The 27655-nt window shown below is 44.4% G+C and overlaps 1 protein-coding gene and 1 long non-coding RNA gene across 6 annotated transcripts in view; both read right to left on the bottom strand.

Annotated features, from left to right (window-relative positions):
• LOC149335143 (uncharacterized) overlaps positions 1-13660 on the bottom strand; it is a 75536-nt gene extending 61876 nt beyond the window's left edge. The window contains exons 1-2 of the long non-coding RNA XR_016284496.1: positions 13654-13660; positions 9245-9260 (exon numbers count right to left, since the gene is read on the bottom strand). This is a non-coding gene — a long non-coding RNA (uncharacterized LOC149335143). The remainder of the gene's footprint in view (positions 1-9244; positions 9261-13653) is intronic.
• The window catches only part of LOC149335140 (uncharacterized), a 167983-nt gene continuing 153981 nt past the window's right edge, over positions 13654-27655 (bottom strand). Inside the window, exon 4 of one of the 5 annotated variants that reach the window (XR_016284011.1) lies at positions 13654-13738. The gene's annotated coding sequence lies outside the window, so the exon portion shown is untranslated. The remainder of the gene's footprint in view (positions 13739-27655) is intronic. The other 4 variants (XR_016284010.1, XR_016284013.1, XR_016284009.1 and 1 more) reach the window with 4 other exon arrangements.

Genomic DNA, 27655 nt, shown 5'->3' with positions numbered 1-27655 from the left:
GAATTTCCACCTTCCTCACGTTGCTGACTTGCTCGCATCGCTTAAGATTCAAGCGTTGCTCACTTTAATTTTGTTCACTTTGGTGTTAGTAACTTTAATAAGATAAACAGGCACGTCGATAGCAGAAAGCCCCTATATAGAGCATGCAGTCCGAACAGGAAAAAAAGCCTTATGAAGTGCCCCCGCTGTAGAGTCCTGAATGAATGTTTTAACATTTTTAAATTGCCCCTTTACGTAAGTCGGAGTAGAATGCGTATGATGCATGCGAGTTCGCGGTACGCTTTATTGTTCAAAACATTTTTTGAGTGTTGAGGTCTGCTGCGTGAATAAGCTTTAACTACTGCTGGTCATAATGGCATGCATCGTTAAACAACCCCTCAAGCTCCTCTAATGCGAGCCTATTTCAAGCTCATTTTAATGCATCAGGCTCTCTCCAAGCAACTCCACAGTGTCATACATCAGGTCACGCTACAGTTCTTTTGATAGTCGGCAAGGATTGTTAAATAATCTCTGGTCTTTACGTTAAAGCTTGATTCTTCTGACTTGGGACTTCCTAATCAAGTATATATCGAAGGTGGAGGCTGTGAGAAATATATGTTTTTGTTGTATCCACATTGTTTTATCAACTTTTTTCAAATAAAGTAGTGGTCTTGTAAATTAATTTATAGGGCTTTTAAGTGCATAGTCGACTTCGCGTCGAAAACTTTCATAGTTAAATTACTTTTCCGAAACGTAGAGATCTATCTGCCGCGAGCAAAATTACTTCAGTGTACTGTTATTATTATCTCCACGGGAACGGTGATACATGCTGCTGCTACAGCATGCCTATCCCCGGTATGAACGCCAACTCTCAATAGGCGCTTAGAAGGGCTACATATTTACTAAACTCAGTAAAGAATTCTAGCCTGGCAAATCGCCGCTTCTACATGGGCTACCCTTTCCATCGAGTCGTAGCCAAGTTTATTCTGACCCAAGGCGTCTATAGCGTTGCTTCCACTTGTCCGAAGAAATCAGTTTCTCATTAAGTAAATAAATAAATTGTCTCAAAAATAGTTCTGATATTGATTGCGACATACATTTTTCGTCTCTACGATTACACAATAAATAGCCGTGGTTTTTTCTCACTTACCTTGCCTAGTCTTACAACCACATTGGTTGAACGCAACCTAAGCGCATTTTTGATAATCGCTGTTTTTTTCCTGACGCCGTGAATGAACCTGCTTTCAGCAAAGCGAACCGAAGTCAAGCACCCTAAAATCTAACTCAGCCATCCCTATCTCTCACTCTTTACAAACTTTACTGTTCCTTTGGCATCGATGAACAACTGCTAAAGCACGTGCGGGCTCAGCCCGGCTAGAAAGCCCGGGCCCAGCCCGCGGGCTAGGCCAAAATATGCGCTTCGCCGGACCCGAGCTTGAAGTGGCCCACCTAAGCCGGGCCCAGGCTTAGCTTGAGCCTCAGAGTTAGGTCTGTGCAGTGCTGTACTAAGTGCAGCCACTCCTGAGCCCAATAAGTCGATTAGGTTATAGTCAATGCTTCTCAGAAAAAAAAAAATAGACGTAGCCTCGTCATAGTTCCCTGTTTCTCACGCCAGCGGCCCAGAAAATAAGCGCAGCTCTGCCGTGGTGCCCGAGCCTATAAGGCCTTACTAACAGGCCTAACTGGCTGCTCCAGTGCATTCATGTACGGTTGAAGGGATTCGTGGCGCGTACATTAACCAACTACCCTTTTTTTTCCTTTAAATGTCAACATCGTTAGCCGTTATCCCCTTGGCCCGGTGTAAGCTGCCTAACCACATTAGGTTGTGGACAGCTACCTGCCTGTACTTGTCGTATTATCTGCCTATCTTTTCAATCAGCGATACTTTTGAGAACCTAGGCAGACAAAAAGAGTCCATTACGTTCGACGAAGTTACCCCTGAAAAACTTCCGGGTCTTAGAGGTAGCGTACATGCGATAATGCTGTACAGCCGAACCAAAGTCTTTGCGATAACCGCGAAAAGCAGTTCTTCTATCTCACGCATTAGCAGCTTTTTTTCCTACTCTGAAATAAGTGTGCCAGTGTTCGTAGCTTATTTTTGACTTCATGCACTATCTTGCTTGACAGGGAAGGGTAGCGTTCGGTTGCCTTCTCATGTAATTTTTTTAATTCTGCTTCCTGTGAGTTACCTGGGGTTTATATTAAACCCTCTCAGACATTTTTGTTCTGCATGTATATTAACACTGCTTAACCAAGTCTGAAATCGAAAAAAAATTAATCGTGTGGCAAAAAAATTAGCTTGAAGCGTAGGTGAGACGGGAAACAAATAAACAAGCTTCCGAGAATTTTGAGTGAAAATTTCTTCGAATACATTATTCAAGCCAACACCTGTGTTGTATATTGGTTTAGCAAGCAGTTATCGTTAATTTGCAATGAATGCGTTCATGATCCGTGCAACCACCCTCAGTCTCATTTGTTGCAGGGTTTTTAATTATAATTTTGCATAACTTCAAGTGAGATTTCTGGCTGAGTTTCGCCTGGAGACAGCCTGGTGTCAGCCATGGGGAAATCAGGATTACAAAAAAAAACGTACGAGGACCTTGGCGGAAACAAGACATTCGACCTCTTGATGCCGAAATGTTTTGTGGCCACTCACCCACAATCTCATCAGCAGCATAGCTGACGTGGCGCGAGTTACTAGTAAAAAAAAAAACGCAGAAAAAGCAATTAATGCCAAAAGCACACTTTAGTACCCGCTAACCGCGAATTGCATATCCTATACCTGAAACCATTTCACGCTTATTTATAACCGTGATTACGCAATAGTCTGCAGCTATTTCGAGCGCGCTAGTTTGGCAGGATGCTGACTGAAATAGAGAGAACCTGTGCTTTACGCTACATACCATGATCAGCCCTTCTTGCAGAGCTTACAAGTGTAGCTAAGCTCTGCGAAACCTGTAGATATCGTTACGTGAGTAAAACTTGAAAAATTCCAGTTTGTTGCTTTCTTTGCTGTCATACATGGTTTCAGCACTGACACACAGCATTTTACGATGAAAGCGCAATAAAAACAAAACAAAAATAGTAGCCCTTCATTTTGCAGATGAGAGATTAATTCACAATCTCTTTTTAGGAAAAGTCCTAGCACTTCAAGTTAAGCCTTAGCACTGTGTTTTAAGTGGCACTAGTAAGCGTGATTACAGGCCCGACTGGGTATGCGCCGATGGCGTGCGTCTGAAATGAATGGTTTGGAGGGGGGGGGGGGGGGGGGGGGGGGTTAACAGGGGAAATAAATAAATTCTCCCCGCTTATCGCGGCTGCCGCTTTCAAAACCGCCAGACCCCAAACTGTGATCGCGTATGCTACCGAGCGCACGCCGACCCCGGTGGGACTTGCTCTGACGGAACAAAGAAACGACACCCTGGCTGACACAAACAGGCATTTATGGCTACAACAAGAATAACGCCAGCTAACAACCCTATGTCGTGACGACCTCCGGTGGATGTGACGTCACACCATTCCTGTGGCTATATCGATACCCAAATTATACATATTTCGGGAATCTTAAGTGTTTATTACGCTTAATTACACATTTTTCCATCTAATTTGTCACAAATCCGACGCTTCTCCGATCATTCTGAGACAATTTTCACTACGCCGTGACGACTTCCGGTGGATGTGACCTCACACCGTTCCCGTGGTATATCGACGTCCGCGCTATTTCGACACAATTTCGACATTTTTGCCTATAATTAATTAACTAATTATTCTACAGTCATCAAACTTGGCTTCGAAGTTCATTTTTCCTCCTCTATCTGAAGCAATCATTGCTTTTCTTCTATCTTTTTTTAGTACCAGAGTTAAACGCATGTGACACACTTTCGTCATTAAAGGCTTTCGCCTTAAAATGCGCTAACCATTCGAGGACCTCCGACTCACCAGCACGGTTATGAGCAAACGTTCGCACACGCCAGGACAAGGGGGAAACTCCGAGGCCGGACGGAACGGGGTGGCGGGAGAATATTCTAGCCATGAGGCCTCGCCGCGCTGGCGGAGAGCTGAGTACCGCGCCGACACTTTCGTACGCGTTCAATTCCCAAGCCAAAGAGAGCCGTCTCCCCCTCGCCGCGCGCGCTGCAATCACGCCATCCGTGGCACTCATGTCGCTGTGACACCGGCACCCTCCCTTGTTAGTTAAGGTAATTAACCAGGCTAGCGAGAGTGCATCACGGAAAAGCCAACCATAGGGGATCAGCGGGGCAGCTGGTCCCCACAGGTTGCAAAGCAATATTGAGCGCTTCTGAAGCCGGTCCGATAGGAGCATACGGCCCCAGCACGCTGGTAAGACATGAGCTAAAATAAGCCATATACTTACTGGGTCGACTGGAAAGGTAGTAGAAGAAGCCGTCAAGACGAAATAAGAAAATAAACGCAAGAAATGTCCAAAGTACGCGCGGAGTTTAATCGTGACAGCAGCGAGTGCAGTGCACAGGACAGCGCTTCTTTTCAGACGAGAGAGAGCTCCGTGTATTCTAGGGCTTCCCAAAATAGCGCCCGGTGACACCAAACAAATGTCAATGCATGGAAAGAAAAACAACCGCAATAATATTTCTATTACGCCAGCTGGAAGAGGAAGGAAAAGAATGTAACTTGGTCCTGTACAAGTCTACGTTTTCGGACAGAAGAGTGGGTGAACAAAACTGCGTTAAAAAAATGCGTTAAAATAGATGCAGCAAGGAAGAGAGTCTTACTTTACGGCCCTTCTCCGAACGAGCACGGACACGGGAGGCCTTTCATTCGCTGGGCATATAGACGCCAGGTGAACGTTAAGGTACTTCGCCTGTTACTTCGACGAAATGCTCTCAAAATTTGCCGGTTTCTATGCGGACATGCCTGTCTGTTTTCTTTATCACTGCGTGGATTGGGTGTCACAATTTTGTCGTTTTATTTTTCATGAAGCTCGATCCGCCCACTCTGCCATTTTTTTTAGCAAAGTCCAGCTTTTGAACTTTGTTGGGGCAGGACTTTTCAAGACTAAATGGTGGAGGTGAAGTGCCTTGCCCTTATTTATTTGCTCGTGTTTCATCCCGGTTCTTGTGCTGATCTTCAGTCTTCCTTGCTTTCACTTCATTGAACTATACGAGACAAATTTTATGAGGATTTTCTTCGATGGACTGAAGTGGCTCGCGGGTGAACGTTGTATTGCACAGGGAGGCACCGCTCGTCGTTTCTGAGGCGGGATCGATGTAGGTAAACGTTTTTTTTTTTGTGCGACACGTCTCTTTGTCCCCAATTACTTAAATAGTGGAAGTTTCTGATTTTTTTTATTTTAAAAAATTTATTTTATATTTTATTTTTCACTCTTTAAGTCAGTGCAAAATTGAACCATTGCACGTGTTGCATTCAAATTTGCACAAAAAGCCATCGTCCCGTCTTCGATGTCTCAGCTAACAGGTCCCCTGTCGTTGCGTCGTCCAATCTGTCAGCCTAATCCCTATTAATACTCCTTTTCCTCTAAAACTGCTAATCATTCCAACAGTTCACCGCCTGTGTCTTGGCCACTCCCCCGTAGTGGGTATGTGCCATTTTATTTGAGGCCAACCAACGAACCAACCTCTGTGGCACCGAGTATGCCAGGATATATAAGAAATCATATTTCTCTTTTCGCATGCAATAGCATAATGTCGCGAAGAATTTCGATGTTTGTTTTTCACGTTCATGGTTTAAAGCCGCTGGTACGCCCCTTCTCAGTTCGGTAGCCGCGCAAAAAGAGACCAGATTTATTCGGAATGATTGTAGCTGTGCGGAACTGTTTCTACAGTGTTTGAGATTCCAGTGTTTGAGACTGTCGTAAGTGCTTTAGGCGCCTTATCTTCAAAATTTATTGTTGCTTTCGAATTGACCGTTGCTGACTGCTACGCCTAGTCTTAACCTGAGGACATCAAGAGATGTTGTCGGGCTAGTAGGCTTGATAATTGTAATACTTGTAACACTTGTAATTGGCTTGATACTTGTTGGTTTGATACTAGTTGTTAGTTTGCGCTCGTCCTGTCGTGTCTTCCGTTTTCGTGTCGTCTTTTTTGCGCATAACCTTTCATGGCATCACAACCCCAAGACAGTCCATTGCACTTGCTGCGCTCGTTGCCGCCGAATTGCTTTGTCTTTGTGAACACGAGGTCACCAGAGAAAAATAATTTGCGCTCTTAACCAGACTTATCGTGCGGTCTCTACTATTCCTACCATCGCAAGCACTTGACAATATTTAGGCCCAATACTGACCGACAGTACGGCGCATCTGCTTTCCCAACTTTTGTTTTCCTCGCTAGAAGTCCTTTACTTTACGTTTCCGTCTGATAGTCGATGTCTGACATTTTTCGAAAGCGCTAAAACAACACGGACAAAGAAGGGACGGACTGCGACGAGCGCTACTTCCGTGTTGTTTTAGCGCTTTCGAAAAATGTCAATCGTGCACCAACTATCCCGATCCGCCACTCTTCTGATAGCCGTTGTCGTCACGATTTCCTCTGCCATCATACAAGCGCAGTCAAAAAAAGGTTCCGAAAGTCCCATCTCTTGCAGCCTCAAGTTTAATGACTGCCACGTTTTGGAATCAGATGAGCAGCTCACACCGTAAGATGAAAATGAAGACATTTGTGGGCGCAGCCGACCTAGAAATAATCGGCGTACTCTGTCTTTCTTCAGCTCGTGTCTTATTATGTCTAATTACAGGTTACAATATAGCGTCATTCGGAAAGTTAACGCCCTCGCACTGTCATTTACTCGAAGGCAGAACATATACAGAGAGAAAATAGTGCTAAATTATACATAGACATATTGCGAGGAGTTTTAAGGACATAAATATTAAAGTGCAAAAATAAGTTTATTCTACAAACAAGTCTGCAATAAACGGGTGTACAGAAACTACTAAGCGAAAAAAAAAGCAGGAAGAAAAGGAGCATCAATAAAGAAAGGCCGACAATATCATTCACGGCGTTCTTAGTTTATGGGTGGAATAAAACATTTATCGCTTGTCAATTTAAAGCCTAAGCATGAAATCAACAGCTTCCTTTTCAAAAAGGGGTGACAAATCCAACTTTATTCTTTTCGCGCTTCATAAATTGATAAATGGCTTTTGAAGAAAGGAAATGGCGCAGTATCTGTCTCACATATCTAGGCGGACACCTGAACTGCGCCGCAAGGAAAGGGAGGAAGGTGGGAGTGAGAGAAGAAAGAGAGAAAGAGTTGCGGTATTGGAGGTCTCCAGAATAGTTTCGACCCCCTGGGGATCTTTAACCTGCACTGACATCGCACACCACAAGGTCGCCTTTTACGTTTTCGCCTCCATCCAAACGCGGCCGCCTTAGTCGGGTTCGAACCCGGGTACTTCGGCTCGGCAGACGGGCGCCTTAACCACTGAGCCAGCGCGGCTGGATTCGCGATTCATAAAAATAACTTTCCTGCTAGTAAACTCCTCAATGCGTTGGCAACGAACTATGCAGAGTCTCGGTTAACGCAGGTAATGCTTTCATATGTTTACCTATTTGCATTCTTCTCGCCCTTTATCATTACCTCAAGTGGCGACAAGCTGCTATATTTTGCAAACGTGGCGCTGAAAGATCAAATGATACGTAATTTAGGGAAAGAATTTGCATATTACAGCGGCCTCAGTCTCCAACGAACATGCTCTCTTCTTGAGGCAACCATGGCTGCACTCTAAACAGGAAAGAGTAAAAATGGGAGTAAACTGTCCTCCAGTGCACTGTCTTTACGCGTACCTTACACCCTTTTTGCCCTCGCATAGGCGTATTTATTAATGGAGTGTGTGCCCGTTCTCCTTGAAGTTAACCATCGGCCAAAGAACGCGCTCACTGTTTCACAGCACCCGCGATAAGTGATGAAATTGCGCCGCGCAGCGACCACTTGGGGCAACGTGTTGTGAGTACACTTTAGCGCGCTTTGGTATCCGACTTGTCCGATGTAACGGGAGCGTCCAATGCCTCAGCTTCAGGCTTCTAGGCCCTGATTGAATGATTTAGAAAATAATATATTAAGGCGAAAGCCTTTAATGCCTCATCGTTGTCGACAGAAGGTCGTCAGCAGAAGGTTGTCAGCAGAGTTGTCACGCTTTTTGTAGTCATACCAGGAAAAGATCTTTGTATACGATGGGATTCGAACCACCATCCATCCGTTCCGCAGCCGAGCGTCCTTATGGCTACGCTACTTCCTGCCAACGCATGTGTAGTTCTCCTTGTCTAGGACGCTGGAGAGTTTGCAGAAGAGCGTCGAACCAGACGGATGCCTCCCAAACGCCCTCCAGAGTCTCCAGAATTTAAGATTCACAAACAATTGTGTACTTAATTAACACCTTAACCACTTTAGCCACCTTAACCACCTTAACATGGTTAGCCACCTTAACCGCACCTTAACACCTTAACCACTAGCCTCGCAAAAAGTTCTGCTTGATTACCTTAACCACACATCAGTCACACAAGCAGCAACACTGCGCTTAAGGCTTTCGCCTCACCGCACTTTAGGTCAACAAAGCGCCGCCCTGAATCTTTTTCCCTCTCTAATAGCGAGACCAGAAGCACTCGCAATCGTCGATCAGCGTGGAGGGAAGAAAGAGGGGGCAATTAATTCTGGTCTTGGAGGTATGAGAGTGGATGCATGGGTCCGAAGTGGCCCTTATACGTCCAAAAGGAGCTGCCTATGCAAATAATGAATTTTCGTACATATTTGTTATGCTGCTACTATACGGCTTAACCTGCACGTCGCATAGGAATGTCACGTGCCTTGTGGGGTATCTTCAAACTTTTTTTGGTGCGTGATAGCCTTAGTTGCCTATGTGCCATAAATTCCAGCACAACACAACCCAACACAATGCTTTTGCACCATCAAACAAAAAATAGAACGGTATAATGAATAAGAAGATATATGGGGTGCAGACAGAGGTTTAAAATCGAGTTACTTCTTTATTTTTTTATTGATGCACTGATTTTTTGCAGGACTACACAAAAAGGCGATATAATTTCCACTCTGTGCTTTCTTCTCATGGATTTCATTTACTGTTGTTTCTAGCACGACGACACATCCGGTAAGGACAGACCCCACTACTATAAAGATGGCTCCATTATATTACGATTGCCCCGTATCACGATGACTGCCCGTGTCCGCGTTCTGCAGGCGAGCAGCGATTAATGCAGAAATAGAGAGCTCATAACGGGACGAAAGATAGGCTGAGTATGGTTACGGCGAACGTACTCACCCTTTTGTCAGATGCGCTCCGTGTCGTCAATGTCTCTTATGAACTCGGGTCCCGCTGAACTGGTCTGGCGGCCGATCTCTTAGAACTGGGAGATGAGGCGCGCTTACAGCGGCGTGGAGTGAAAGGCGCCATTCTGCACGCAACAAGAATAAAAGGAAGCGATCACTACAAATCTCACTATACTCGTACAAGAACGAATATCTACGGCTGCATCCCAAGGTCCAGTGCTCCACATTGCTTCTACTGCTCTCGTCATGTAATAGCAGACCCTACTCCAGAGAGAAAAATGCAGTCCCAGCTCTTCGTCCCGTTTGCGCCCACTCTGGATACACACTAGTTTGAATGCACGAATCCCAAAGTGAAAGCTTCATTTTGCGCCAGAATTGTGGCACTGGTAGATAAACGAAGCCCCCTTTTTATATTCTTGTTTTGTTTACTTCTTACAAGGTGTCTAGAGCGGGAGGCCAAGCGAAGGGCGCACTCAGGCCTGACGGGGCCTCGGCATCTTGTACAAAAATTTCGCACGAAAGATCCCTATGTACAATCCGGCAAGTAGCACTACACTCGAAAAACAGGGGAAACATATGCAGATAGGAATATGCAGATGGGTACCAGGCTCTAGAGCTATACAGCTTCCACGGAAACTTTGTAGTCAAAGAAAAGTTCTAATTTTTATATAACTCATAGTAGCCAATGGCTGCGCTTGGCTGGATGGCAATGAGTAATTTCCTCTCTTATGACCGCCAGTGGGTGGCGCCATCTCAATGACAACATTAAAAGCAGGGACGTCACTCGCTTTACCATTGGTTCAGACATCTGCAAAAGTCGATATCATAACAGGTACTATATGGTAATCTGGAAGAACTATTCCAATGTACGAGTGCCTTTTTTCTTTTTACAATGATGCTGCTGAGTAAATTCAGTCAGGTACTCTGTCCCGTTGTGCGGTTAGCATTTATATAACAGAATGTCGTAGCCATTGCGAGATTTGCTCCTGGGCCAGACAGCCAGACCGGATTAGTGAAGGAAATCGGGGTCGAAAATGTCGAAAATTGCAAGAGATATAAGTGCATGTTGCAAAAAAGTCACTGTGTGCCCTGCTACGATGTCACAGTCTTTATTAGCTTAAAATCATAATATTTTTTTTCCCTTCCACCCTGTTGTTACTATGCACCACGCTCCACACCCAACATTGGCTCATTCAACAGCGTTCAGCTGCCATTGTTGGCAGCAAACGTAAGACAAGAGCATTTCTTATTCTTTTCTGCGGCTCAGCCAGTGTTGAATACCTTCATTCAATTTTTTCATTCCGGTGGAGAACCGTGTTCAGGTAAGACTTTGTTGCAACTCCGGGGTTTCGGAAGTCTGAAAACTCTCTAAAAGGCACTCCCTTTGCAAGGACCTCAGCCGACACGTGTTTAGTTCCTTCTCTAACCATTCGATGCTTAACCTACCGATGAGAGATCCGATCGCTTCTTCGCTGACGCTGCCGGTTATGACGCTTGAGTGAGAGACCGAGATATAAGTAGTACAGCTAATCGCATCCCGTCCAGCATGGCATGGTTGCCAGAAAGCAGAAAACTTTGGTCCAAAGTTAGAGTGGCTTAGGAAAGAGATAAGAACCCACCCAAGCGGCTCTTATTGAGGAGCAGAACCAAGGAGGCAAAAATCTCGTCTTAGGTACAAATAACTTCAATTTTAACAACTTGAACATTGTGCTATAGAAGGCCACTGCGCCTCAGCTTTACGCCGTGGTTTTCTACTCGAGAAACTTCAAGGAAAGTTGACCTTGTTACAAGCTGAAATTGAATGCCTGAATTCCTGTGAGGATCTCAGAGTTGAAGAGATTTCTCTACTGCAGCATAAAGAAGAGAAATCTGCCAGTAAATAGAAAGTAAGGTTGATTTTTCCAGAAGACGCTTCTTACAGAACAAAGCCGCAACTAATAATCTATCAAAGACAGCGTGCTCGGAGTTTGAGAGATCTCGTTTCAATTTGGAGGAACTTGACAGACACAGGTTTTTTTTCTGCCACTTTGATTGTTGAGCGTATTTGATGTTTCATATTGTCGTTGATAGCCTAGATTGGTTTAGTTGGCTTATGGTGTTTAGTAAGTAAGTAATTCATTCCGCAACAAAAAGGAATGTTGCGAGGAGGGCAGGCAAAAGGCTGTAAAAACAGCTTGAGGAGTCCTGACCTCCCAGCTTGCAGAGCAGCGCAGCAGCGTGCGGCGAAGGTGATACGCATATATATTCAAGCATTGGCTCGGATTGCATCAAAAACACAACCAAAGAAAGGCAGCAAGGAAAAACAAAACAACGTAGAAACATTATTATACAAACACGGCACGAGCCGCCGCGGTGGCTCAGTGGCTATGGTGCTCGGCTGCTGTCCCAAAAGACGCGGGTTCGATCCCGGCCGCGGCGGCTGGAATTTCTTTGGAGGAGAAATTCTAGAGGCCCGTGTACTGTGCGATGTCAGTGCACGTTAAAGAACCCCAGGTGGTCGAAATTTCCGGAGCCCTCCACTACGGCGTCTCTCATAGCCTCAGTCGCTTTGGGACGTTAAACCCCATAAACCAAACCAAACAAACACGGCACGCAACTACATTAATGAAACTGTAGCCTTGTCGGTATTTGTTTCCATAAAAAGGTGATCCACAACCGTCGGCAATGAATATTTTAACATCTATTAACCCGTAGTTTTTTCGGAATTAGTGGCGTTCCAGGGTTCCGTATAATGTACGTTAAAGGTGGTGGAGTTTATCTGTAAACCTGCTAGTTTAGTTCATGCATCATTATTTTTAATATTCGAAGTTTATAAAGCCGGCACAATTTGTAATTCTATAAAGATGTAATAGAAACGAGATTGTGCTTCTTCAATAGGCGTGCAGTATGGGAGTGATACGGAACATTACAGACCAGACGTAAGACCCGTTTCTGCAATATTAACAGTTAGCTAATGTTTGTTCCTGTTGTTGTAGAGCATACTAAAGAGGCATAGTTTTATGTGGAGGAAAATAATGAGGTATATAAAAGTACTATAACTGAAGTAGGAAAAAATAACAATGAAGGCGCATGATGCCAATAGTTGTAGACAATTTATTAACGATACCTTACGTGTTCATACTTTGTCATTTTTTTCTGAAAAGTATACAGCTAGTTATTTAAAAGTTTTACTATTTCAATATTGGTATTGTTTACCGGCCGAAAGCTACTCAAGCTATGAGGGATGCCGTAGTGGTGGGCTGCGGATGATTTCGACCTCGTGGAGTTCTTTAACGTGCACTGACATCGCATAGTACGCGGGCCTCAAGCGTTTGGCCTCCATCGAAATACGACCACGACGGCCGGGATAATATCCGTCTTACGGGGCAACAGCCGAGCACCATAAGCACTGAGCAACCGCGGCAGCTGCGATGTAGGCTAGAGAACCTTCGTTAATGAGAATATGCAGTGACCTTATGAAGAAAGCGGCACACACTACTGAAATGCATTCATTCGTGGCATACAATATTCTTTTGTCTGCTGCTATAAAAAACTAAGATGCAACCCCACCGCTAAGCTATGCCCTAGCACACTTGCTTGACGCCTAGCTATGCCAAAGCAAATCACCTTAGTTGCACATTGTCTTGGCATTATCTCGGCAATCGATTTCGTCTTTAGCTCTTTCATTGTGTAATGAATGAATGAATGAATGAATGAATGAATGAATGAATGAATGAATGAATGAATGAATGAATGAATGAATGAACGCACGCACGCACGCACGCACACGCACACGCACGCACGCACACACGCACGCACGCACACACACACGCACACGCACACGCACACACACACACACACACGAAATTTTTGCCTAAAAAGTTCTTAGGGTTAGATTGGCAGTACACTTGAAGAAAACAAACGACTAGCTCTCAAAGAAAACAGGTGCTACCTTTAAAAAAAAGAAAGGTTCATAAATCTTCAGAACAGCAAGAGCATAATCCCAGTACACACAATTTCCGTCTAACCATTATTCACTGCAGCTTAAATTAGCAAATATATCTTCCATAGAGTAGCAAAAGCTTCAGCAGCGAACATACTGTTAACTAAAATCTCTAGTTAAACTTCCTGCAGGCAGCCGATAACTTCAATGTGCACCACAGACGAAACAAAGCACCTTATACAGAAGGCACAATCTGCATCGGATGTTTGCCTCTTCTTTGCGGATGAAGCTGTCTCGGTCATTTCGCAGTGCGGTCACGTTCTTCGCGGAAACCGTTCATGCGAACATGTTGTCTGCTGCCCAGAAAAACAACTTCGGTAAAGCGAGCCCTGGGATTTTCGCCACACTTGTTTGCTTTGCTCAAAGGAGGGAGACGCTAGTGAAAAGCAAGGGGCTCATTGGGAAGAACTGGCACTCACCTGACATCGTGCAAATAATTGGAAAATGTGTCGCAAAAAAGCGAGCGTTTCGGCGCAGGACTTCTTCCCTTGCACTTGTGTGGCTCTGAAACGAAAAGAGGCGGGAGTTTTTTTTTTTTCAGTTGGCTCGTGAAAACCGAAAGCGGCCACGGTGCGCTTTGCCTCGGTACATTATCTGTGGCGCAAAAAACATGTCCTCATATCAGGAAGGGTAGAAAAGTCCGCCTGAGGAACACATATTTGGCGTGTCGATGCTTACTGGAAAAGAGAGTATGTTATAGCAAGACCGCTTAACCGAAGCAGACGAACAACGCTATCAGTTTTAAGATGAGTCGGAATTAGGGGGGGTGCAGAGGGGGAGGGGGGGGGAGGGGGGGGGGGAGGGGGGGGAGCATACATACTGCAACGAAAGATGAGTTTGGTCGATGTCAACGTTGGAGTTGATAAATTCTGGGGAAAAAACATACTAGTTTTGCTTTCCCCAATGTATTTGCTTTTAGGAGACCTATAAGGTCATCCAGCTCGTCCTGAATAAAGATGAATAATTTGGCTTCAAGCTAATAGTGCCTTATGCAGTCTTTATATTTATAATCTCAAACCAGAATATTTTACAAGGGTGCTACATAGTCTGCATTATCTTCTTGGAAACTGCATCTCTCCTAAATAATCACTATCTATTAGGCATTTAAGGCAGGCTACAAAAAAAAACATTATAGAGGAACGGGAAGGCAATTCCCGCAATACACAATTATGCAGCAATTATACAGTAAAGATTTAATTACTTTTCGCAGAGCAGAGGAAAGCAAAAAATGTTTGCTTGGTACTGGATGCAACAAGAATCACTCCATTTACTCTCCCAAAATTTTGGGGAGAGGAAAGGAAACGCGACATACAGTAAAACGCATTATTTTGTTACTTAGCACCCACTGACATTTAAATGAGCTGCCAAACTCATTTGATATTCATGGGCTATGACCCGCGACGTGCACTTCACAGTGTTGTTCAACTTTGTTAATTGATTTATTGGGGTTTTAACGTCCCAAAGCAACTCAGGCTATGAGGGACGCCGTAGTGAAGGGCTCCGGAAATTTCGACCACTTGGGGCTCTTTAACTTTGTTCAGATTGACCTGTTCTGAGAAGAAAAATTAACCGTGAAGTGCGCCTTGGCGAACGAGAAAGCGATTGAAGAAGAGAAAAATTCTGCATGGAAGAATTTTCAAAACTCTGCAGCTCAATAAAACTGGCATTCAAGATAAGCGAAAGTATTTAGTCAATACAATCGGTTATTTATCCTGTCTTATGCGAAGATTAATCATTTTTGCGCCTTGGGCAAATAAAATAAAATTGTTTTAGCGGCAGGCTCCAGTCGAAAAAAAAACAAGATGTTCTCATGTTCTGGCGAGAATAAAAAAGTGTAGTGTAATGTTTGGTTGATTGGTTTACTGGGTTTTAAGGCCCCAAAGTGACTCAGGCTATGAGGGACACCGTAGTGAAGGGCTCCGGACATTTCGACCACCTGGGGTTCTTTAACGTACACTGACATCGCACAGTGCACGGGCCTCTAGAAGTACGCCTTCATCGAAATTCGGCCCCTGCGGCCAGGATCGAACCCGTATATTTCGGGTCAGCAGCCGAGCACCGTAACCACCCACCGCGGTGGGGCTGCAGTGTAATGTTGTAACGCAGTATAATGAAAGTATTGTAAGGTACAGCTTACTCTGAAGCTCGGGCCTTGTTTTCCAGCACTCTAGGATACTCCAAACGATTAATTAAACAAACTAGAGAGACGCAAGTAGCGCCGGTGAAATAAACCGTTCTGGTATTCCCAAAATTTTCCATAGTAAAGAAAATTAGAGAATATAAAAGCAGAAACTGTATAAAAAGCACTGCAAACCCCAGTATCGCACTCTGCCCGGCGGGCATGAACAGCTATTTATAGAATACATTCTTACAATGGAGCAAGTTCTGTTCGTTTTGGCCTGTACAATCATATTAAAACCACATCTTCACGCACTGCGAATAGATCCAAATCGCGAGTGCTTTCAACACAGCCCAGCGAGACAGCAACCACTTAGGCTCTAGAAGAGCGATAGTTTGCGATGAAGAAAGGAAATTCAAAAATATCGTGCAGACAGGCTACACGTAATGCTCGATGTTAGAACTGCGCCGACTGTAGTGGGCCATTCAGCAAAACAAGGCCGGGTTAGGTGTTAGAGCCAGTGTCTGCCATTGGAATAGGCTGACAAAGATTGTCTACATGTCCATGGACCCAACCTTGTGCGCATGCATTGCAAGGATAAGTGATACGGCGATTTTGAAGGACGCCTCATTTCGGCCGGTGCACTTTCTCATTTTGCCTCATGGGGTGGGGTAAAAAGCAACGTTCATAAGTCTTAAATTTCAATAAACTGTGTAGTTCGTTTTAGGTAATTTTTTTTTATATTTGGGGAACGGGATGTCAGAAAGCTAGAAAATAATTTGGCAGTATTTTGTTTTCGAAACATGCGAGAAACAAATTATGGCGGCGATTTGCAAATTTGTGCCACATTTTGCCTTACTCTCTTCTACTCTGTCTTAGATATCGTTTTATCACAATGGAGAGCCTTTGTTGATTCTAGCAAGTGGCACAGTGCAGAAGAAAAATCTACTATTGTTCTCGGCTGAAAAGTTTTATAGACTGTCGCAGCCGACAGACCCCTAACTTGTAAATAATGGAGGAGACATTAAAACAACCATTTTCTCTGGAATCCATCGTAGCAAGTATGAAGTGCGCGTACTAAAATCCACCCAGTCTAGAATCAAAAAGTAGCAAAGACAGCACAAATAAACTTGAGGTGAACTTCGCTGACACGGTAGCTTGAACTGAGTTGCGAACGTGTGACTAAACGGGATGGAGTGTGCGCTGAATGGACGAGGGGGAACCGTTAAAATTCATGCAAGAATGTACGACCCAAACGATTCTTGCGCTTGCAACAACTGGCGACGTGAGAAGCATTGCGTTTAGGAAGTTCGCAAGACCGAAAAGAAAATCAGAGAGGATTTCGGGACAGCGCGATTTGCGTGCACGTGCTCGTGTGCATTGAACATCGAAAGAGAGAGGGCCTTCTTTCCTTCCCCCTTCTGCCTCGCATTGTTCCAAAGGCATTGTTCTATACGTTCTCTCACTAGATTTCTGCGGAATATTGTACACTGGAGATTTACTGTCTGGCGCCCAAAAAAATTCGAGATCATTGCAGTGACCCACATTGGAGCAATGCGGAAGCAAAACGTCCACACACTATATCCACGTCCGTGGCTGTTCTGACGTCCATGTACTATATCGACGTCCATGGCTTTTTTGACGTCTAAATGCATTTTTTTGCGTTTTTTCGCGTTTAATTAATTATCTGATTAAACCTCATCAGCCAAATTTTTCGCACGGCCACATTTTTTCGCACACTATCTGTCACAGTCGCACTTGCACACATTTGCCTTCAGAGACAGACGTAATCATGAGGACAAAATTGAGGACACTTTTTGATGACGCGACAGAGACAAGTAATGCACTCGCATCGCATTAATAAACACAAGCAGCGTCTTGAACATGGGTGCTCTCCAGGACTGATAGAATGCAAAGATTCTTCCTCTTTAGGTTTAATCCATGCTCGCCTTCCGTTCCATGTTCCCGCACATAGAGGCGATAGCGAAGGCGTGGAGGAGACGCTTATGCCGGTAAGGGAACATACTCATGGTTATTATAATAGAATGATTTATTGATTTATTTTTATTTGTTTATTTGTTTATTTATTTACCCTCAAGGCCTAGGAGGCGTTACAGTGGGGTGGGTACAGGAGTTGAACAAAAATTCCAACAAAAACAATTTGAAAAAAAATGAGATAATTAAAGCACACGCGTACACGCGCTCCTGCTTGGGCAGCGCTGCCGCCTGCAATATTTGGAAATAAATAAATACTGAAACATATGGTGCAGAGCTTAAGAAAAGAAACAAAATGCTCTGGGCACAGCAAACAAGTGATAAGAAAAAACACGAAATAAGCAGGCTAGACAGTCAAGAATTTTTTTTTTTTTTTGCGCGTCTTTGACTGCCACAGGTAATTGAATATAGGCAATGGAGGGGGGCAGGTGGTTCCATTCTGTTATAGTTTTTGGCAAGAAAGAATTGCTTTCGATCAAACCTATTCTACACTTGTCATCCGGCGCACCGATGGTCAGATCACAGTAATAGTAATAGTGAGTTGTGCTGGTCAAGCCAAAACCTAGAAAAGGAACAGTATTTTTTTTTTAAATGATGCATTTTAAAGCTCCATTAATCAGGATACTGCGAATAATTTTTAATTACAAACTTTTAAAAAGGTTTAATAGATTCTTCTGGCCATTTCAGTACTTCTTTCACAAAAAGTATTGGTTCATTCGTTGTTGGATTACTTCCATCTGATACGCCAAGCCCTTTTTCATCTTCCTAACTGATTATAACTAAGAACATAAGTCGCCGATCGACTTAGCGTTGGACCAATATTCAAATAACCTCATAGCCAGTTACAAAGTTTCTAAACCTATTCGCAGGGGCGAGAATAATGTAATAAACTGGCTGCCCTGAGTATCATATAGATAGTTATCACGACTGGCTAACGCCCTCACATTCGACCAATCGCAAAACGTTCCCGTTTGTACTCGGCGGCCCAGCGAGTAGGGCCTGTGATCATCCGGTGACAGCTCTCTGGCTTCCACGCCACTGCACCGTTTTCAGAGAGACGAAGCGTAGCGCGATCCGCATTCGGCTCGCGTCCCGTCTGTTTGACACTGCCGCCGAACCAAGCACGAACGATGCGACGCCTAGGGGCTCCTGGGCGAGCGTGGCTCTCTACATCTGGCCGCAAAGCAAGCAACTTGGATAATATGGCCGCCACTGGAAGCGGGACGAACTTTAACGCTTTTCTTTGGACTTCCTTTTTTTTTTCCTCTTCGGAAACACTTGCACGTATTGCACCAGACGGACCTAAGTCTGGTATACGTGGAGTTTCATCACCTCCCCCCCCCAGGGGCCTCAACCCCCCTCACAACCAGCCCTACCGCGCGATGTTTTGTTCATGCTTCTTTGACTGGGGAAAGGGTTTTTTTTTTGCTATTGTTTGTTTGCACAGCGACGATGTGAGGTGGAGTTACGCAAGTGGCCAGTCGAACAATAGGACAGAACCGTGTCAGAAATACGACAAAATAATTTTTCATTCTGTCGCGGCAAACGATTTTTCTGCTGTTTTGTAATGTTTCTTTCTGTATTACTGCAGTTTTTTCTTCGTGGACCTTTTCTGTAGTCTGTAGCATTGAAGTACATTTCTGTAGTAACTACATAAAAGCATGTTGTCACTAAAATTTATGTTATTGCATGTTCATTCTCACGAACATTACAGAAAATCTGTTCCGACGGTAGAAAATTCTCTGTTTGGTTTTTTGACCGGGATAGAAGGTGTTAACACGCTCGTAGAACGCTTTCAAAGCTGAATTTTTGAGCAGAGCATTAGGCTTGCAGTAGGGTTGAAGGTGGAGCACCATGAATGGGCTGGAAGTGGCATCGCAATTAAATGCTGGATAGTTAGCACTAACAGCAGTAGACTTATGGATTAGTTGAAGTTGCATAGCTGAAAACTTGTTGACGGTAGACGAAACGAGAGCAGCTCATTATTCCGGAGCACTGAATAAATAAAAATAGAGCACACTGCCATGCTGGAAAAAGTTGTATGATGCAATAACCTCATAGAAGCTGCGTCATACAAATGACGCACAATTTGTATAATATTTAGTGACGTCTGCATGACAAATGAGTAATTTTGCTAAAATGAGTGACTTTTGTGTGATAATTCTGAATGATTTGTATGATAATTGTATGGCATTTGGAAGACTAACTCCGTAAGTTTACACTACACACCATACACTGGCAGGCGGTTGCTGCAATATGCACCAGGGATTTCCTGTGCGCTATATTTTTCGGTCAAGAAGACAGATACAACTGTCAGCCACTGTGCACAGCCGCGCTTTGACAGAGGAGAAAGCAACAGTTGTTCTAAATTTGAGAAATTGTAGAAGATCTTATCTTGATCCAGAGTTACAATTTTGTACGACCACCAGGTCTACACAGCGGAAATTGATCTAGTAGTGTCCATACTGGACTAAGGTCTTGTTCTCGGCTAAGGCAGTTGACCAGTTCGTCTTTGAACTGCTACCCGCTATTCATCGAGGTAAGTTTAAACGGCAGTGGCCACCCGTGGTTCCAATAGTAGCGGGCTCAAGTTGAAGGATAACAAGAATTTCATCCCTAACTCTCGGGATTTCTGAAACCTGTAAACTTTCCTTCGCATCCATACAGCTGGAATCAGGTGGATATAGCCTAGTCAGTTTGCAGTTAAGCAGACAGGGGAGTTGCTCTATCACAATCACGTCATTATTACAAACAAACGTAATAACCATTCTTGTGTTTCACTTACGCAAAAGAAGCGTCTGCATCGTTCCTTTTTTTTTTCAACACACGCCCGCTATAGAAACGCGTGTATCTGAAGCGTGGCGCCAACGCCCAAGCAAACATAGAGGGTCACTGGATTTGAAAGATCCATTGTGAACAAGAAACCTGTGAGACGAGAATCGCTTTAGTTGTCACGTGTGTTTAATAATAATCATTCTACCTGGCCGCTAGGCGTGCACCCACTGTAGAAAACAATAAACAGCCGTGCCTCGTTTATAAGGAAACTTTAGTTCCAGGGCAAAGCTGTTTATAAAGCTAGCCGTCTGGATCAACTAATCGTGAATGTAAAAGAAGTTAGGCAGCGATTCAACTCTCCCTAACCGTGTTTCACGCAGCGAAAGCTGCATAAGCATGATTAAACATGGTTTATCTTTGGTACATCTTTTATTGCTTACCAATTCCCCCACCACTTCACAGCCGCTTATTCGTCTTCATTGATTGGCTTGATGGAGACAGACTGACCGATGGTCAGTAGAGAAGAGCTCCGGTTATATATACCCCATACCTGACGTCACAACTCAGAAGTGAATCACGTGACACAAGGTTATTACCACGTGACGTTTTTACTGCCTCTGCCGACAACTTGCCATGCCAAAATTAAATGTACAAGTTCAGTATCAAAGTTCAAGGTCAAATGACAAAGTCAAAGTTCAGGGTCAAAGTTGAAGGTTGGAGTTCAAGGTCAAAGGTGGTCCACTAAGTGGACCACACATGGATAGGTATATGTGCAAAGCAACACTAGCCATGACTTATCTCAAGGTTGTTTCAAGGTCACTCGGATACTCACGACGGAATGCGTCCCAGCTATAGTAGTGTAGTTTTCCATACAATAGAATATGTCGAGAAAAAATACATGATTAAGATCTGCTACTGGGCCGGGAACCTTTTTTTTCTTTCTTTTTAAAGCCCTTTCTAACATATGTACATGCATGGAGCGCAGTGAAGTGTCAATTAGACAGAATCTTGTCAGCTTGAGCTACATTATTCTACTCACCAGTATTTTAAAGATAATATGGGGCAGTCTGACCAGTCTGACTCGCCCAGTGGCCCATGATGACGACTCAAGGCGGAATTACGCATCTCCTATCTGTCCACAGCTCAGGAACTGATAGTACATAGTTGTGCTCAGCCACCTGACAGCTGCTGAAGGCGGCTTTCAACCTAGCGCAAACTGCAGAAGATTTTTTTTTCGATGCCATTCATGCTGTACGGCGCGTCACAAGGAACGTCGACTGGGCCCTTCAGCAATGTAAAGCATAAAGAAACATACAGGAAAAAAAAGGACATCATTTCGTTTCGAAAGGACAGCAATTTCGTTTCCGCACAGCCTTTTGCTGATGTCATTCCCTGAAAGTAAAGGAAACGAAAGAACAAGGTGGGCCGGTAAATGTTTTGCTCTCGTCGCTGTCCAAACTAACTTGACAAAATGCTGGGCTCCAATGGCCTTTGTGTATTTACTCTGTCCAATATCGGGACCACGGGTTTTCATACTAACGATTCGTAAATACATAAAAGAGCTTGGTGTCCAAAAAACTATCTACAATTTGACCCGTCCATAATTTTATAGAGACTCTAGTCGATCTCAGTTCTGCAAGATGCCCTGTTCTGCAAGGACTCCGCCATAAACACATATCGGACACTTCGTACGCATAAACTCTCAGCTTATCTTCTCCGAAAAGAAAGTCTATAAGCACCCAATCCATGTTTAAGGAGGCAATTTTCACGGACGATTTTGACGGCCACAAAAGATGACTGGCGAAGAATGCATGACAGGAAGGCAACAAAACAGGAAGCAACATCGCTCGAGTGCGTAGAGCGCAGAAAAAATGGCAGCGAGACAGCGGAGCCAACGTCGACAAAATAGGAGATGACAGTACGCAATCCTCTTCGAAGCGTCCCACCCTCTATTTTTATCTTTTTTTCGTCTCTTTTGATAGCTACACGTTTTCTTTGGTTTATGTGTTTGTATCACTATGCTTTGCTCGAAGCGGGCCTTTATTGGTTAAATTTAGCACTTTTTCTTTTTTCGTGCAGTTTTTTTATTTCCTACGCAACAATGTGCATCTGCCGGAGAGATCTGCTTAGTGCGACACGATTCCTTTTCTGTCCACATCGGTTCAGTTGTCCGCTGGTGACGCGAACTGAGCCAGCGTCGAATGGGTTGTCGTGGAGCCTGGAAGACGTGTCTTGGTTCGACAACTCCACACTTCGCCATTCTCCACCTGTTGCTTCCTTGCCCGTATCTTTTTCTGAAGTTTCTTACCATTTCAGAAAGGAAGAAGTAGGTGGCAAGGAAGCATTTCAGTCTATTCGTTTGAGAAAGAAAAAGGTGCGTGTGCTTCTGGGCTGGCGGCAGAGACATGATGGAACAGGGAGTGTAAATACGTACCGCAAACAAAAAAAAACAAGAATGACATCCGATAAACGAGAATACGACTGAGTTAAAACATTCAGCGAGATCAGCTATATGTCACTAGTTTCTTCTCTACTCTATTTCCTTCTTCTTCCTCTTGTTCTTCTCTTCTCTTCATTCTCTTCTTTCTCAACTTCCTCTTCTCTCTTCTGGCTTGGCTTATTTTATTTTCGCTTCTTCTTCCTGCTTCTTCTCTCCTGTCTCTTTCACTTCCTTCTTTTCCTCTTCTCTGGCTTGGCTTGGCTCAAGTAATTTTTGCTTCTTTTTCCTTCTTCTTCTCTTCTTTCTCTCTGTCTTTTCTTTCTCTCACTTCTTTTTCTTGGCTTGGCATCTGTAATCGCTTCTTCTTCCCGCTCCACTTCTTTATCCATATTTCTTTTCTTTCTTCCACTTCTTCCTCTTATTCTTCTTCACTCTTCTAGCTCAGTTTCTGTTCCTCTTCTTCTTTCTTCCCTTCTTTCTATCTCACTTCATGTTTCATATCTTTCCCCTCCTTTTCTCTATCCCTCTTTGATTTGTTTCCGTCTTCTTCTTTCGTCTCTTTTTCGATCTCTTGGCTTGGCATCTTACTTATTTCTTGTTAACAGATTATTACAGCTTCAAAGGGCTTCAGTTCCGCGACCACTCGGGGTGGGCTCCCGAAAAAAGCTCTCACCATGAAACAACTTGATATATATTTATTCTTTGGCAACTACGGTACCTACGCAAGGTGTGCTTTATTTGTATAATCACAAACGTGCATTGGCTTTCGCGTACCTTATGGCGATGACTTTTTTGTCTTCAAATCTTTTTCCATCAAGTATTCAGGATTGCTAAAAAAACTCGAAGTGGTTGATAAGTGATTAGTCCCGCTAAGGACGATACGTCGATACGAGTCAGAACAAAAAAGTGCCTCCTGACTTTGGATAAAGCATGAAAGCAAGGAACATATCTCATATCATTTTTGTTCGGTGTCCACTGACTAGGAAAGAAGATAAACCAAAGAGTGTGTCACAGGTCAACGCGGCTTTATTTACCGAGGTTGTAGGATGATGATGATGAAAACGTTTATTTAAATCCACAATGCCTCAGTTCCCTGTCAGGGTCCCTAGTCCGGGACGCCGTTGGCAAAAGCCGGTGCCCGTCTCTGGCGACGAGGGCTCGTTGTTCCTCGAGGTCCGAGCTGGACAGGGCCGCCTTCCAGCCCTCCCGCGTTGGCTGATTTATGATGTTAATGCTGTCATTTTTCTGACAAGCCCATACCATATGGCATAGATTTGCCTTCTGGCCACAAAATTTCCACTGTGCCGAAAAGGACTCGGGCTCAATGGCGTGAAGCGTATCTGGATTATTGAAAGACATAGTTTGTGGCCTGCGAAGGTGACATTCCTCTGATTTACTAAGACCCTTAGCGGGCCTCGGGAGTGTCTGCCTTTCATATTTCGAGGTTGTAGGCAATCCTTCCTGACCCGAGGAAGCGTAAAAGCTAGGGCTTTCTAAGAAACCCTGTATGCTTATACGATTAAACTACGCAGTGGGCTAAGGTCATAGACAGGCCGTTGTTAGGTTCCCCGTCATAATTCGATGCCCACACATTCATCAGGCCGAGCGCAACAATTTGATTGCCTATTGTTATGTCTTGTTTGTGTTGAGTATGGTGGATGCGCTCCTGAAAACGATGATGATGCGCTCTGTGATATACGCTTGGAGATACGAGAAATACGTTTACACTTACGGCAGCCAAATCCGAAAGTCCCTGCTTTAAATTAAAGGGCTCGAATTGTTAGCAATTAATATTACGTACTTTTAGCGATTGACGGCAAAGTTAATGGTTATGTAAACGCAATGTGTCCGACATATAAAGCGACATCAGTTAAAATGGTGTTTCTGGCTTCTGCGGTGTTGGCGCTGGCATAGCACGGAGGATTGCGCAGAGGAAAAAGGAGGGTAAAAAAAGAGAAGCAAGAGCACTGCTCCATGCTGACTGTTCAGTATACGCCGTAACGTAGCGCATGAGGTCCCTGCAACTTGTCTCTCTGAGTGATCCCAAATTAGTGGCGTCACGAGTGATAGCATGGTGACCTCACGCACACTACTAGCGAAAAAGATAATAACGCACGAAAAAAATCTCCACCTCAAACAGATCTCGTTGATTCTCGCGTTACACGGAGGTAACCGCCCAGTGAGTTTTTAAATAAAGTGCCTCACCAAATCCAGAGCATGAATCATAACTTGAACAAACGTTGCGGAATTATTTTTTTTATTTTTATTTGGAATACTTCTAACCCCAGAGGGGTCATTACATGAGTGGAATTTAAAAAAAAAGAAAGATTGGGAAAAAAACAGCAAACAAATACACAAGATGAAACAGAAAATAAATACACATGATGAAACAGGGTCAACAATGCGTATTAGAAAGAACTGCCTTTTCAGCGACTGCAATAAATTTTTCCAATGCTGGCTGTGCGGTAATACACGGTTGCAAAGCGTTTCATTCGCGTACGGGCATCGAAAAATAAGAATACCAGAATGAGTTGTTATTGCAAGAAAATTCCTGAATCATATTTGAGTGTATGTGTCTGGTTTGGCGCGTATGTCTTATATCTAGAAAGTCTGAAAAATTTAGTTGGAATGTGTTGTGAAGAAGTAAATAAAGAAATTTCAAACGCTGCAGTTTTGCTCTACTTGTCAGAGTACGAAGACCAGCGCGCTGTAAAAGCTCTGTGGCTGAATCGAAAGGACTGTAGCGGTTAAATAAAAAACGTGCAGCTTTTATTTGGAATTATTGACTCAAATCAAAGCAAGAAAGACTTTTAGGAACTTTTATTACAGAGGAGTATACGAGCTTAAAACAAATACACCGGTGATCACACACACGCACACACATACCCACACGCACGCACCCACACACACGCACGCACATGCACACACACACGGTACGGCTTTTTCGCCGAATGAAGATTGCAATGGTAATGCCGTAAAAACATTTCTCCAAACGGAACCAGAAACTCGGCTTTGTTTCGCCAATGGCGCCAGCTGTGCGGCAAGTGCAGTTGCTTAGTGGCGGGTGACCTTGGCTGCTGCACTACATTGCACACAACAGGCCAACGGGCTTTCCCCGTTCGCATGTGAGTCGTTGTGCACCCCGACACCTTCGTATGTCCCTCGTATTGCGAGTTCCGGCCCATTGTCGCACCAAGGCTCGCGAGACGTGCAAGCCACTGAGCAGTAGATCGAATAGCACCGCGAACGTGCGCGGGTTGACGGAGCAGCGGTGTCGTCTGGATTGTAACGGTGGCGAGGCTCCGGAGAGCTCCGCTTTGATTTCTTTGGCCCCACAAGCAGAGCAGCGTTTCTTCGAGAGCTGTACTGGCGCGTTCTCAAGAAAGTTGGTTGGTTTGGTTTATTGGGGTTTAACGTCCCAAAGCAACCCAGGCTATAAAGAACGCCGTCGGGAAGTGCTCCGGGAATTTCGACCACCTGGGGTTCTCTAACGTGCACTGACATTGCGCTATACACGGCCCTCTAGAATTTCGCTTCCCATTCGCTGGTGTAAGCTCGAGAATTGGTCGAAAGAAATCCGGGCACCGTATTTTGTACCGTTGCATTTCGTTTTACATTTCTTTTAGTCCATTTTTCCTTTGCTTCTGCTCCTGGTGACGTGGGCTTTCTGGAATGACGTCACGCTGGGCGCACCAAAAACTCGCAAATGATGCCACTTGCATAAACGAAGCCGGTGCGCATTTCGCAGAGGCGCACAGGCACCGACGAGAGACTCGGTATTTAGTCACCCTACCGTACGGTGGCTATACACATAGGGCGGCGACCGTACGTTGGGCTATAGCCATGGAATGGATATTGTGAGGAGAGGGGGGGGGGGGGGTGAGGTTAGAGGCTGGTGGCAGGATGTTGAAGCCACTCTGGAAGCGGTAGAATGCTGAAGCCAGTTCACGACCGGACCGGCTCTCCCTGTAAACGATGGTTTGCTTCTCTACTTCATTCTGCTTTCGTCATGATTGATGTCAACAAAGTCAACAAGGCAGGTAAAAGGTGAGTGGTTTGGCCCCCTACAATCTTGACTCCTCCTTTACCCTGCCTACTCCAATTTCCCCGATTAAAGCTTTTTTAGCACTCCTAGCTTTTTTCCAAAGGGAACGGGGCTGGCTCAAGAAAACAAAAAGCTCGCACATTGGCTAAGCACAAAAGAAAGCGCGCACACAAGTAACGCGTTCAGCTTGATGTGCTCACCGCTCCAGATAGAGCGAAGAATGACAGACTGCCGGCTTGACGTGGCAGCCTTCATTGCTTTTCCTTTGACTTGCGAACAAAGGACTGGAATCGATGCGGCCCAATAAGAAAAACGCGAAACGAGTGTTATTCAAGTGCCGCCTATTTCTAACTTCTCGTTTTTTTTTTTGTTAGTTTTCATTATACAACAATCTCGAGGAGAACGCTTTAAGGCGGCGCTAGAATAGGCAGCCGAGGAATCGATTACGCAAGAAACGCGGGGAGGTATCTTTCTTCATTCTTCTTCCTTCATTTCCCCGCCCATCATCGATCTTGCCAGTGAATGCAATCGTCGAAGAGTTGGCATTGTGCGTCCCCTTGCAAAGCGGGCCTTTTCCACCGGTCCTGAGGGTGGAGTCCAACACTTTTCCAATATTGCCCTCCTTTGATCGGTTATAGATACTGCCCCAATGTAACAGGAGTACTTCCTTCTACGACTGTTAGTGCAGCGAAAGTGGAAATCGGGCCATGATGACTATGTACATTAATGGCTGAGGTACCACATGTCAAGGAGTAGCAAAGTTCCCTTCAGCAAAACAATAACGTTCATCACAATATCTAGATGTATGCATGTAGGCCAAGATGCAAGACAGATAACATAGATGCAATACTGCGTACCACAATAGATAAGGAATACTGAGAGTCTTTGTGGAGATCGAGGATAATGCCAGGTTGGATGCAAAAACGACAAGCTATGGTCAGTACTGCCTCGAGTGTAGTTGCGACAGCAAAGGCAGTCTCTGTTGGATGGCATTCTAGAGCGCATTCATACAATCAGCAAAGTCGGGATAGAATTCAGTCCGGTATG

The sequence above is a fragment of the Amblyomma mixtum genome, chromosome 7, assembly GCF_055824585.1.
Source record: "Amblyomma mixtum isolate Tamu chromosome 7, ASM5582458v1, whole genome shotgun sequence".
Taxonomy (NCBI): domain Eukaryota; kingdom Metazoa; phylum Arthropoda; class Arachnida; order Ixodida; family Ixodidae; genus Amblyomma; species Amblyomma mixtum.
The sequence above is the reverse complement of the archived record's forward strand: the minus strand, read 5'-3'. Positions and strand labels throughout refer to the sequence as shown.